This window comes from Syngnathus leptorhynchus, unplaced genomic scaffold (genome assembly GCF_054491065.1).
Source record: "Syngnathus leptorhynchus isolate UIUO unplaced genomic scaffold, UIUO_Slep HiC_scaffold_37, whole genome shotgun sequence".
NCBI lineage: Eukaryota > Metazoa > Chordata > Actinopteri > Syngnathiformes > Syngnathidae > Syngnathus > Syngnathus leptorhynchus.
This window is the reverse complement of record NW_028232004.1, coordinates 323250-335924: the sequence shown is the minus strand read 5'-3', so window position 1 is coordinate 335924 and position 12675 is coordinate 323250.

Below are 12675 nucleotides of genomic sequence, written 5' to 3'. Positions count from 1 at the left end.
ATAGCACCATAGCTCCATACCTCCAGAGCTCCAGGGCTCCATAGCTCCATACCTCCAGAGCTCCATACCTCCAGAGCTCCATACCTCCAGAGCTCCATAGCTCCATAGCACCAGAGCTCCATAGCTCCATAGCACCAGAGCTCCATAGCACCAGAGCTCCATAGCACCAGAGCTCCATAGCTCCATAGCACCAGAGCTCCATAGCTCCATAGCACCAGAGCTCCATAGCTCCATAGCACCAGAGCTCCATACTTCCAGAGCTCCATAGCTCCATAGCTCCATAGCACCAGAGCTCCATAGCTCCATAGCACCAGAGCTCCATGGCTTCAGAGCTCCATAGCACCATAGCTCCATACCTCCAGAGCTCCAGGGCTCCATAGCTCCATACCTCCAGAGCTCCATACCTCCAGAGCTCCATACCTCCAGAGCTCCATAGCACCAGAGCTCCATAGCTCCATAGCACCAGAGCTCCATAGCACCAGAGCTCCATAGCACCAGAGCTCCATAGCTCCATAGCACCAGAGCTCCATAGCTCCATAGCACCAGAGCTCCATACTTCCAGAGCTCCATAGCTCCATAGCTCCATAGCTCCATAGCACCAGAGCTCCATAGCTCCATAGCACCAGAGCTCCATAGCTCCATAGCACCAGAGCTCCATACTTCCATAGCTCCATAGCTCCATACCTCCAGAGCTCCATAGCTCCATAGCTCCATACCTCCAGAGCTCCATAGCTCCAGAGCTCCATAGCTCCATAGCTCCATAGCACCAGAGCTCCATAGCTCCATAGCACCAGAGCTCCATACTTCCATAGCTCCAGGGCTCCATAGCTCCAGGGCTCCATACCTCCAGAGCTCCATAGCTCCATACTTCCAGAGCTCCATAGCTCCATACTTCCATAGCTCCATACTTCCATACCTCCATAGCTCCATACTTCCATAGCACCAGAGCTCCATACTTCCATAGCACCAGAGCTCCATACCTCCAGAGCTCCAGAGCTCCAGCCTGGGTGGCTGGTGGCTCCATAGCTCCATACTTCCATAGCTCTGTCAGAGAGTTGGCGAAAATTGCACTAAGTGCGAAAGCCCATTCATTTACAACGGCGTGTCCACAAGGCGGCGACATTTCCCCGTTACCGGTGGCTGCGCGGCGGGTGAGTGACAGAGCTTATCCGAGCGGCTGGAACTCTGCGCCGGCGTGGTCGAGCGTGAGGCCTCGGCCCTTTGGCTGCCTGGTACCTAAAACACTTCCATTGATCCAGCCACGGAGGGTGCTGGCTGGTGGCTCCATACCTCCATAGCTCCATAGCACCAGAGCTCCATAGCTCCATAGCACCAGAGCTCCATGGCTTCAGAGCTCCATAGCACCATAGCTCCATACCTCCAGAGCTCCAGGGCTCCATAGCTCCATACCTCCAGAGCTCCATACCTCCAGAGCTCCATACCTCCAGAGCTCCATAGCACCAGAGCTCCATGGCTTCAGAGCTCCATAGCACCATAGCTCCATACCTCCAGAGCTCCAGGGCTCCATAGCTCCATACCTCCAGAGCTCCATACCTCCAGAGCTCCATACCTCCAGAGCTCCATAGCACCAGAGCTCCATGGCTTCAGAGCTCCATAGCACCATAGCTCCATACCTCCAGAGCTCCAGGGCTCCATAGCTCCATACCTCCAGAGCTCCATACCTCCAGAGCTCCATACCTCCAGAGCTCCATAGCACCAGAGCTCCATGGCTTCAGAGCTCCATAGCACCATAGCTCCATACCTCCAGAGCTCCAGGGCTCCATAGCTCCATACCTCCAGAGCTCCATACCTCCAGAGCTCCATACCTCCAGAGCTCCAGAGCTCCATAGCACCAGAGCTCCATGGCTTCAGAGCTCCATAGCACCATAGCTCCATACCTCCAGAGCTCCAGGGCTCCATAGCTCCAGAGCTCCATACCTCCAGAGCTCCAGAGCTCCATAGCACCAGAGCTCCATGGCTTCAGAGCTCCATAGCACCATAGCTCCATACCTCCAGAGCTCCAGGGCTCCATAGCTCCATACCTCCAGAGCTCCATACCTCCAGAGCTCCAGAGCTCCATAGCACCAGAGCTCCATGGCTTCAGAGCTCCATAGCACCATAGCTCCATACCTCCAGAGCTCCAGGGCTCCAAAGCTCCATACCTCCAGAGCTCCATACCTCCAGAGCTCCATACCTCCAGAGCTCCATAGCTCCATAGCACCAGAGCTCCATAGCTCCATAGCACCAGAGCTCCATAGCACCAGAGCTCCATAGCACCAGAGCTCCATAGCTCCATAGCACCAGAGCTCCATAGCTCCATAGCACCAGAGCTCCATAGCTCCATAGCACCAGAGCTCCATACTTCCAGAGCTCCATAGCTCCATAGCTCCATAGCACCAGAGCTCCATAGCTCCATAGCACCAGAGCTCCATAGCTCCATAGCACCAGAGCTCCATACTTCCATAGCTCCATAGCTCCATACCTCCAGAGCTCCATAGCTCCATAGCTCCATACCTCCAGAGCTCCATAGCTCCAGAGCTCCATAGCTCCATAGCACCAGAGCTCCATAGCTCCATAGCACCAGAGCTCCATACTTCCAGAGCTCCATAGCTCCATAGCACCAGAGCTCCATAGCTCCATAGCACCAGAGCTCCATAGCTCCATAGCACCAGAGCTCCATTTACAACGGCGTGTCCACAAGGCGGCGACATTTCCCCGTTACCGGTGGCTGCGCGGCGGGTGAGTGACAGAGCTTATCCGAGCGGCTGGAACTCTGCGCCGGCGTGGTCGAGCGTGAGGCCTCGGCCCTTTGGCTGCCTGGTACCTAAAACACTTCCATTGATCCAGCCACGGAGGGTGCTGGCTGGTGGCTCCATACCTCCATAGCTCCATAGCACCAGAGCTCCATAGCTCCATAGCACCAGAGCTCCATGGTTTCAGAGCTCCATAGCACCATAGCTCCATACCTCCAGAGCTCCAGGGCTCCATAGCTCCATACCTCCAGAGCTCCATACCTCCAGAGCTCCATACCTCCATAGCTCCATAGCTCCATAGCACCAGAGCTCCATAGCTCCATAGCACCAGAGCTCCATACTTCCATAGCTCCATAGCTCCATACCTCCAGAGCTCCATAGCTCCATAGCTCCATACCTCCAGAGCTCCATAGCTCCAGAGCTCCATAGCTCCATAGCACCAGAGCTCCATAGCTCCATAGCACCAGAGCTCCATACTTCCAGAGCTCCATAGCTCCATAGCACCAGAGCTCCATAGCTCCATAGCACCAGAGCTCCATAGCTCCATAGCACCAGAGCTCCATTTACAACGGCGTGTCCACAAGGCGGCGACATTTCCCCGTTACCGGTGGCTGCGCGGCGGGTGAGTGACAGAGCTTATCCGAGCGGCTGGAACTCTGCGCCGGCGTGGTCGAGCGTGAGGCCTCGGCCCTTTGGCTGCCTGGTACCTAAAACACTTCCATTGATCCAGCCACGGAGGGTGCTGGCTGGTGGCTCCATACCTCCATAGCTCCATAGCACCAGAGCTCCATAGCTCCATAGCACCAGAGCTCCATGGCTTCAGAGCTCCATAGCACCATAGCTCCATACCTCCAGAGCTCCAGGGCTCCATAGCTCCATACCTCCAGAGCTCCATACCTCCAGAGCTCCATACCTCCATAGCTCCATAGCACCAGAGCTCCATAGCTCCATAGCACCAGAGCTCCATAGCTCCATAGCTCCAGGGCTCCATAGCTCCATAGCTCCATAGCTCCAGGGCTCCATAGCTCCATAGCTCCAGGGCTCCATAGCTCCATAGCTCCATAGCTCCATACCTCCAGAGCTCCATACCTCCAGAGCTCCATACCTCCATAGCACCAGAGCTCCATAGCTCCAGGGCTCCAGGGCTCCATAGCTCCATACCTCCAGAGCTCCATAGCTCCATACTTCCAGAGCTCCATAGCTCCATAGCTCCATACTTCCATAGCTCCATAGCTCCATACTTCCATAGCACCTGAGCTCCATACCTCCAGAGCTCCATAGCTCCAGCCTGGGTGGCTGGTGGCTCCATAGCTCCATACTTCCATAGCTCTAAGTCAGAGAGTTGGCGAAAATTGCACTAAGTGCGAAAGCCCATTCATTTACAACGGCGTGTCCGCCAGGCGGCGACATTTCCCCGTTACCGGTGGCTGCGCGGCGGGTGAGTGACAGAGCTTATCCGAGCGGCTGGAACTCTGCGCCGGCGTGGTCGAGCGTGAGGCCTCGGCCCTTTGGCTGCCTGGTACCTAAAACACTTCCATTGATCCAGCCACGGAGGGTGCTGGCTGGTGGCTCCATACCTCCATAGCTCCATAGCACCAGAGCTCCATAGCTCCATAGCACCAGAGCTCCATGGCTTCAGAGCTCCATAGCACCATAGCTCCATACCTCCAGAGCTCCAGGGCTCCATAGCTCCATACCTCCAGAGCTCCATACCTCCAGAGCTCCATACCTCCAGAGCTCCATAGCACCAGAGCTCCATAGCACCAGAGCTCCATGGCTTCAGAGCTCCATAGCACCATAGCTCCATACCTCCAGAGCTCCAGGGCTCCATAGCTCCATACCTCCAGAGCTCCATACCTCCAGAGCTCCATACCTCCAGAGCTCCATAGCACCAGAGCTCCATGGCTTCAGAGCTCCATAGCACCATAGCTCCATACCTCCAGAGCTCCAGGGCTCCATAGCTCCATACCTCCAGAGCTCCATACCTCCAGAGCTCCATACCTCCAGAGCTCCAGAGCTCCATAGCACCAGAGCTCCATGGCTTCAGAGCTCCATAGCACCATAGCTCCATACCTCCAGAGCTCCAGGGCTCCATAGCTCCATACCTCCAGAGCTCCATACCTCCAGAGCTCCAGAGCTCCATAGCACCAGAGCTCCATGGCTTCAGAGCTCCATAGCACCATAGCTCCATACCTCCAGAGCTCCAGGGCTCCATAGCTCCATACCTCCAGAGCTCCATACCTCCAGAGCTCCATACCTCCAGAGCTCCATAGCTCCATAGCACCAGAGCTCCATAGCTCCATAGCACCAGAGCTCCATAGCACCAGAGCTCCATAGCACCAGAGCTCCATAGCTCCATAGCACCAGAGCTCCATAGCTCCATAGCACCAGAGCTCCATAGCTCCATAGCACCAGAGCTCCATACTTCCAGAGCTCCATAGCTCCATAGCTCCATAGCACCAGAGCTCCATAGCTCCATAGCACCAGAGCTCCATGGCTTCAGAGCTCCATAGCACCATAGCTCCATACCTCCAGAGCTCCAGGGCTCCATAGCTCCATACCTCCAGAGCTCCATACCTCCAGAGCTCCATACCTCCAGAGCTCCATAGCACCAGAGCTCCATAGCTCCATAGCACCAGAGCTCCATAGCACCAGAGCTCCATAGCACCAGAGCTCCATAGCTCCATAGCACCAGAGCTCCATAGCTCCATAGCACCAGAGCTCCATACTTCCAGAGCTCCATAGCTCCATAGCTCCATAGCACCAGAGCTCCATACTTCCATAGCTCCATAGCTCCATACCTCCAGAGCTCCATAGCTCCATAGCTGCATACCTCCAGAGCTCCATAGCTCCAGAGCTCCATAGCTCCATAGCTCCATAGCACCAGAGCTCCATAGCTCCATAGCACCAGAGCTCCATACTTCCATAGCTCCAGGGCTCCATAGCTCCAGGGCTCCATACCTCCAGAGCTCCATAGCTCCATACTTCCAGAGCTCCATAGCTCCATACTTCCATAGCTCCATACTTCCATACCTCCATAGCTCCATACTTCCATAGCACCAGAGCTCCATACTTCCATAGCACCAGAGCTCCATACCTCCAGAGCTCCAGAGCTCCAGCCTGGGTGGCTGGTGGCTCCATAGCTCCATACTTCCATAGCTCTAAGTCAGAGAGTTGGCGAAAATTGCACTAAGTGCGAAAGCCCATTCATTTACAACGGCGTGTCCACAAGGCGGCGACATTTCCCCGTTACCGGTGGCTGCGCGGCGGGTGAGTGACAGAGCTTATCCGAGCGGCTGGAACTCTGCGCCGGCGTGGTCGAGCGTGAGGCCTCGGCCCTTTGGCTGCCTGGTACCTAAAACACTTCCATTGATCCAGCCACGGAGGGTGCTGGCTGGTGGCTCCATACCTCCATAGCTCCATAGCACCAGAGCTCCATAGCTCCATAGCACCAGAGCTCCATGGGTTCAGAGCTCCATAGCACCATAGCTCCATACCTCCAGAGCTCCAGGGCTCCATAGCTCCATACCTCCAGAGCTCCATACCTCCAGAGCTCCATACCTCCAGAGCTCCATAGCACCAGAGCTCCATGGCTTCAGAGCTCCATAGCACCATAGCTCCATACCTCCAGAGCTCCAGGGCTCCATAGCTCCATACCTCCAGAGCTCCATACCTCCAGAGCTCCATACCTCCAGAGCTCCAGAGCTCCATAGAACCAGAGCTCCATGGCTTCAGAGCTCCATAGCACCATAGCTCCATACCTCCAGAGCTCCAGGGCTCCATAGCTCCATACCTCCAGAGCTCCATACCTCCAGAGCTCCAGAGCTCCATAGCACCAGAGCTCCATGGCTTCAGAGCTCCATAGCACCATAGCTCCATACCTCCAGAGCTCCAGGGCTCCATAGCTCCATACCTCCAGAGCTCCATACCTCCAGAGCTCCAGAGCTCCATAGCACCAGAGCTCCATGGCTTCAGAGCTCCATAGCACCATAGCTCCATACCTCCAGAGCTCCAGGGCTCCAAAGCTCCATACCTCCAGAGCTCCATACCTCCAGAGCTCCATACCTCCAGAGCTCCATAGCTCCATAGCACCAGAGCTCCATAGCTCCATAGCACCAGAGCTCCATAGCACCAGAGCTCCATAGCACCAGAGCTCCATAGCTCCATAGCACCAGAGCTCCATAGCTCCATAGCACCAGAGCTCCATAGCTCCATAGCACCAGAGCTCCATAGCTCCATAGCTCCAGGGCTCCATAGCTCCATAGCTCCAGGGCTCCATAGCTCCATAGCTCCAGGGCTCCATAGCTCCAGGGCTCCAGGGCTCCATAGCTCCATACCTCCAGAGCTCCATAGCTCCATACTTCCAGAGCTCCATAGCTCCATAGCTCCATACTTCCATAGCTCCATAGCTCCATACTTCCATAGCACCAGAGCTCCATACCTCCAGAGCTCCATAGCTCCAGCCTGGGTGGCTGGTGGCTCCATAGCTCCATACTTCCATAGCTCCAGTCAGAGAGTTGGCGAAAATTGCACTAAGTGCGAAAGCCCATTCATTTACAACGGCGTGTCCACAAGGCGGCGACATTTCCCCGTTACCGGTGGCTGCGCGGCGGGTGAGTGACAGAGCTTATCCGAGCGGCTGGAACTCTGCGCCGGCGTGGTCGAGCGTGAGGCCTCGGCCCTTTGGCTGCCTGGTACCTAAAACACTTCCATTGATCCAGCCACGGAGGGTGCTGGCTGGTGGCTCCATACCTCCATAGCTCCATAGCACCAGAGCTCCATAGCTCCATAGCACCAGAGCTCCATGGCTTCAGAGCTCCATAGCACCATAGCTCCATACCTCCAGAGCTCCAGGGCTCCATAGCTCCATACCTCCAGAGCTCCATACCTCCAGAGCTCCAGAGCTCCAGAGCTCCATAGCACCAGAGCTCCATGGCTTCAGAGCTCCATAGCACCATAGCTCCATACCTCCAGAGCTCCAGGGCTCCATAGCTCCATACCTCCAGAGCTCCATACCTCCAGAGCTCCATACCTCCAGAGCTCCAGAGCTCCATAGCACCAGAGCTCCATGGCTTCAGAGCTCCATAGCACCATAGCTCCATACCTCCAGAGCTCCAGGGCTCCATAGCTCCATACCTCCAGAGCTCCATACCTCCAGAGCTCCAGAGCTCCATAGCACCAGAGCTCCATGGCTTCAGAGCTCCATAGCACCATAGCTCAATACCTCCAGAGCTCCAGGGCTCCATAGCTCCATACCTCCAGAGCTCCATACCTCCAGAGCTCCAGAGCTCCATAGCACCAGAGCTCCATGGCTTCAGAGCTCCATAGCACCATAGCTCCATACCTCCAGAGCTCCAGGGCTCCAAAGCTCCATACCTCCAGAGCTCCATACCTCCAGAGCTCCATACCTCCAGAGCTCCATAGCTCCATAGCACCAGAGCTCCATAGCTCCATAGCACCAGAGCTCCATAGCACCAGAGCTCCATAGCACCAGAGCTCCATAGCTCCATAGCACCAGAGCTCCATAGCTCCATAGCACCAGAGCTCCATAGCTCCATAGCACCAGAGCTCCATAGCTCCATAGCTCCAGGGCTCCATAGCTCCATAGCTCCAGGGCTCCATAGCTCCATAGCTCCAGGGCTCCATAGCTCCAGGGCTCCAGGGCTCCATAGCTCCATACCTCCAGAGCTCCATAGCTCCATACTTCCAGAGCTCCATAGCTCCATAGCTCCATACTTCCATAGCTCCATAGCTCCATACTTCCATAGCACCAGAGCTCCATACCTCCAGAGCTCCATAGCTCCAGCCTGGGTGGCTGGTGGCTCCATAGCTCCATACTTCCATAGCTCCAGTCAGAGAGTTGGCGAAAATTGCACTAAGTGCGAAAGCCCATTCATTTACAACGGCGTGTCCGCCAGGCGGCGACATTTCCCCGTTACCGGTGGCTGCGCGGCGGGTGAGTGACAGAGCTTATCCGAGCGGCTGGAACTCTGCGCCGGCGTGGTCGAGCGTGAGGCCTCGGCCCTTTGGCTGCCTGGTACCTAAAACACTTCCATTGATCCAGCCACGGAGGGTGCTGGCTGGTGGCTCCATACCTCCATAGCTCCATAGCACCAGAGCTCCATAGCTCCATAGCACCAGAGCTCCATGGCTTCAGAGCTCCATAGCACCATAGCTCCATACCTCCAGAGCTCCAGGGCTCCATAGCTCCATACCTCCAGAGCTCCATACCTCCAGAGCTCCATACCTCCAGAGCTCCATAGCACCAGAGCTCCATGGCTTCAGAGCTCCATAGCACCATAGCTCCATACCTCCAGAGCTCCAGGGCTCCATAGCTCCATACCTCCAGAGCTCCATACCTCCAGAGCTCCATACCTCCAGAGCTCCATAGCACCAGAGCTCCATGGCTTCAGAGCTCCATAGCACCATAGCTCCATACCTCCAGAGCTCCAGGGCTCCATAGCTCCATACCTCCAGAGCTCCATACCTCCAGAGCTCCATACCTCCAGAGCTCCAGAGCTCCATAGCACCAGAGCTCCATGGCTTCAGAGCTCCATAGCACCATAGCTCCATACCTCCAGAGCTCCAGGGCTCCATAGCTCCATACCTCCAGAGCTCCATACCTCCAGAGCTCCAGAGCTCCATAGCACCAGAGCTCCATGGCTTCAGAGCTCCATAGCACCATAGCTCCATACCTCCAGAGCTCCAGGGCTCCATAGCTCCATACCTCCAGAGCTCCATACCTCCAGAGCTCCATACCTCCAGAGCTCCATAGCTCCATAGCACCAGAGCTCCATAGCTCCATAGCACCAGAGCTCCATAGCACCAGAGCTCCATAGCACCAGAGCTCCATAGCTCCATAGCACCAGAGCTCCATAGCTCCATAGCACCAGAGCTCCATAGCTCCATAGCACCAGAGCTCCATACTTCCAGAGCTCCATAGCTCCATAGCTCCATAGCACCAGAGCTCCATAGCTCCATAGCACCAGAGCTCCATGGCTTCAGAGCTCCATAGCACCATAGCTCCATACCTCCAGAGCTCCAGGGCTCCATAGCTCCATACCTCCAGAGCTCCATACCTCCAGAGCTCCATAGCACCAGAGCTCCATAGCTCCATAGCACCAGAGCTCCATGGCTTCAGAGCTCCATAGCACCATAGCTCCATACCTCCAGAGCTCCAGGGCTCCATAGCTCCATACCTCCAGAGCTCCATACCTCCAGAGCTCCATAGCTCCATAGCTCCATAGCACCAGAGCTCCATAGCTCCATAGCACCAGAGCTCCATAGCTCCATAGCACCAGAGCTCCATACTTCCATAGCTCCATAGCTCCATACCTCCAGAGCTCCATAGCTCCATAGCTCCATACCTCCAGAGCTCCATAGCTCCAGAGCTCCATAGCTCCATAGCTCCATACCTCCAGAGCTCCATACCTCCAGAGCTCCATACCTCCAGAGCTCCATAGCACCAGAGCTCCATGGCTTCAGAGCTCCATAGCACCATAGCTCCATACCTCCAGAGCTCCAGGGCTCCATAGCTCCATACCTCCAGAGCTCCATACCTCCAGAGCTCCATACCTCCAGAGCTCCAGAGCTCCATAGCACCAGAGCTCCATGGCTTCAGAGCTCCATAGCACCATAGCTCCATACCTCCAGAGCTCCAGAGCTCCAGGGCTCCATAGCTCCATACCTCCAGAGCTCCATACCTCCAGAGCTCCAGAGCTCCATAGCACCAGAGCTCCATGGCTTCAGAACTCCATAGCACCATAGCTCCATACCTCCAGAGCTCCAGGGCTCCATAGCTCCATACCTCCAGAGCTCCATACCTCCAGAGCTCCAGAGCTCCATAGCACCAGAGCTCCATGGCTTCAGAGCTCCATAGCACCATAGCTCCATACCTCCAGAGCTCCAGGGCTCCAAAGCTCCATACCTCCAGAGCTCCATACCTCCAGAGCTCCATACCTCCAGAGCTCCATAGCTCCATAGCACCAGAGCTCCATAGCTCCATAGCACCAGAGCTCCATAGCACCAGAGCTCCATAGCACCAGAGCTCCATAGCTCCATAGCACCAGAGCTCCATAGCTCCATAGCACCACAGCTCCATAGCTCCATAGCACCAGAGCTCCATACTTCCAGAGCTCCATAGCTCCATAGCTCCATAGCACCAGAGCTCCATAGCTCCATAGCACCAGAGCTCCATAGCTCCATAGCACCAGAGCTCCATACTTCCATAGCTCCATAGCTCCATACCTCCAGAGCTCCATAGCTCCATAGCTCCATACCTCCAGAGCTCCATAGCTCCAGAGCTCCATAGTTCCATAGCACCAGAGCTCCATAGCTCCATAGCACCAGAGCTCCATACTTCCATAGCTCCAGGGCTCCATAGCTCCAGGGCTCCATAGCTCCATACCTCCAGAGCTCCATAGCTCCATACTTCCAGAGCTCCATAGCTCCATAGCACCAGAGCTCCATAGCTCCATAGCACCAGAGCTCCATAGCTCCATAGCACCAGAGCTCCATAGCTCCATAGCACCAGAGCTCCATAGCTCCATAGCTCCAGGGCTCCATAGCTCCATAGCTCCAGAGCTCCATAGCACCAGAGCTCCATAGCTCCATAGCTCCATAGCTCCATACCTCCAGAGCTCCATACCTCCAGAGCTCCATACCTCCATAGCACCAGAGCTCCATAGCTCCAGGGCTCCATAGCTCCATACCTCCAGAGCTCCATAGCTCCATAGCTCCATAGCACCAGAGCTCCATAGCTCCATAGCACCAGAGCTCCATAGCTCCATAGCACCAGAGCTCCATACTTCCATAGCTCCATAGCTCCATACCTCCAGAGCTCCATAGCTCCATAGCTCCATACCTCCAGAGCTCCATAGCTCCAGAGCTCCATAGCTCCATAGCTCCATAGCACCAGAGCTCCATAGCTCCATAGCACCAGAGCTCCATACTTCCATAGCTCCAGGGCTCCATAGCTCCAGGGCTCCATACCTCCAGAGCTCCATAGCTCCATACTTCCAGAGCTCCATAGCTCCATACTTCCATAGCTCCATACTTCCATACCTCCATAGCTCCATACTTCCATAGCACCAGAGCTCCATACTTCCATAGCACCAGAGCTCCATACCTCCAGAGCTCCAGAGCTCCAGCCTGGGTGGCTGGTGGCTCCATAGCTCCATACTTCCATAGCTCTAAGTCAGAGAGTTGGCGAAAATTGCACTAAGTGCGAAAGCCCATTCATTTACAACGGCGTGTCCACAAGGCGGCGACATTTCCCCGTTACCGGTGGCTGCGCGGCGGGTGAGTGACAGAGCTTATCCGAGCGGCTGGAACTCTGCGCCGGCGTGGTCGAGCGTGAGGCCTCGGCCCTTTGGCTGCCTGGTACCTAAAACACTTCCATTGATCCAGCCACGGAGGGTGCTGGCTGGTGGCTCCATACCTCCATAGCTCCATAGCACCAGAGCTCCATAGCTCCATAGCACCAGAGCTCCATGGCTTCAGAGCTCCATAGCACCATAGCTCCATACCTCCAGAGCTCCAGGGCTCCATAGCTCCATACCTCCAGAGCTCCATACCTCCAGAGCTCCATACCTCCAGAGCTCCATAGCACCAGAGCTCCATGGCTTCAGAGCTCCATAGCACCATAGCTCCATACCTCCAGAGCTCCAGGGCTCCATAGCTCCATACCTCCAGAGCTCCATACCTCCAGAGCTCCATACCTCCAGAGCTCCATAGCACCAGAGCTCCATGGCTTCAGAGCTCCATAGCACCATAGCTCCATACCTCCAGAGCTCCAGGGCTCCATAGCTCCATACCTCCAGAGCTCCATACCTCCAGAGCTCCATACCTCCAGAGCTCCAGAGCTCCATAGCACCAGAGCTCCATGGCTTCAGAGCTCCATAGCTCCATACCTCCAGAGCTC